The sequence below is a fragment of the Bufo bufo genome, chromosome 2 (genome assembly GCF_905171765.1).
Source record: "Bufo bufo chromosome 2, aBufBuf1.1, whole genome shotgun sequence".
Lineage (NCBI taxonomy): Eukaryota > Metazoa > Chordata > Amphibia > Anura > Bufonidae > Bufo > Bufo bufo.
Window position 1 is genome coordinate 371,881,440 of NC_053390.1, and position 1,356 is coordinate 371,882,795.

General features: G+C 38.1%; 1 non-coding gene across 1 annotated transcript; it reads left to right on the forward strand.

Moving 5' to 3' along the window:
- The first annotated feature begins 456 nt into the window (after positions 1–456).
- TRNAH-GUG lies at positions 457–528 on the forward strand. The gene has a single exon. It is a non-coding gene; the product is annotated as a tRNA-His (tRNA).
- Positions 529–1,356: the final 828 nt, after the last annotated feature.

The following is a 1,356-nucleotide window of genomic DNA, read 5'->3' on the forward strand; positions in this document are numbered from 1 at the left end:
CAGTCATTTGGCCTTTATATGGAAGCATGAGCACAAACAATTCTCACCTGTACAGCTGCTATCATAAATAATGTACCCATCCTCATAATTGTCACAATATATCATTTAAGGGTTAACCTGAAGATCCTGTCCATGGTGCTCTAGGAAATAATTTGTTTTTTGGTGAAATTTACGTCATTTCAATTCTTGATAAACTGTAACGTAATAACCTATCAACACTCTATAACAATGCAGTCTATAAATGTATATGGAAGGTTTATTTATGGTTGGTACATTGTATATGTAGCCATTTCTGTATTGTTTATTCTTAAGCAAAATGTAACACTTCCTTTCCTGTGCTATGTATGGTAAATATACAGATACTCCACAAGGTGGCGCACTAGTCCTACTCTGTCCTGTGACGTCTGGTCTATCAGCTTTTTCTGCCAACACATTGGCAGAGTTCCCTGGTGGCTTGCCGTGATCGTATAGTGGTTAGTACTCTGCGTTGTGGCCGCAGCAACCTCGGTTCGAATCCGAGTCACGGCAGGAGTGAATTCTCCTGACACGGCAAAAGGGGACAGTGTTTTTATTCACAGATTTTCTGCTACACATCTTAAATAAGCAGTGTGGTGCATTGAAGCATTTGCTATTCCTCTGCTCTATTATTATACAAAATGACAGGCTTTACTAACACAAATTACAGCCTTTTCCTACGAACGACAAAAAAAATTACATTTTTTACTTAGCTGATTGCATTACATAGTTATTATTATTCTATAGCATGCTATACATTCGAATGGGATGTCAGAGACAAACTGGTTTAAAGGTAGAGCATGTAACCATATGTTCTACCTGTAGGGGTCAGTGTAAGGAAAAATAAACATTTTCCATTTTTCATCTGTATATTATGTCCATTATAATAAAATCGTGTGTATGTGGAATTTCTTAGTTCCTGAAAATGTAATACAATTCTAAAAAGATAATTTCAGCAAAAGCTTCCCTTTTAGGGTCCATTCACACGTCCGTTATAACATTCCGTTTTCGTTCCGATTTAAATCGGAACATTTTTTCGGATCCATTAATTTCAGTTGCCCCCGCAAAAATGCGGACACCAATCATAGTGCTGTCCGAATCACGGAATCCATTCCGTTTTCCTATTTTCGAGTATGGGGATCCTGAAAAAAAATTAAGCTTGTCCTACTTTCTGTCCGTTTTTCGGGTCCGTTGTCCATTCAAGTCAATGGATCCGCATAAATGCGGATGACATGCACAAAACCATCCGAATGTCATCCGATTTTGCGGATCCGTTGACAGAAAAATGGATGGAAAACAAAAAAACAAAAACCGGAATAACGGAAACACGGAACGGAATCG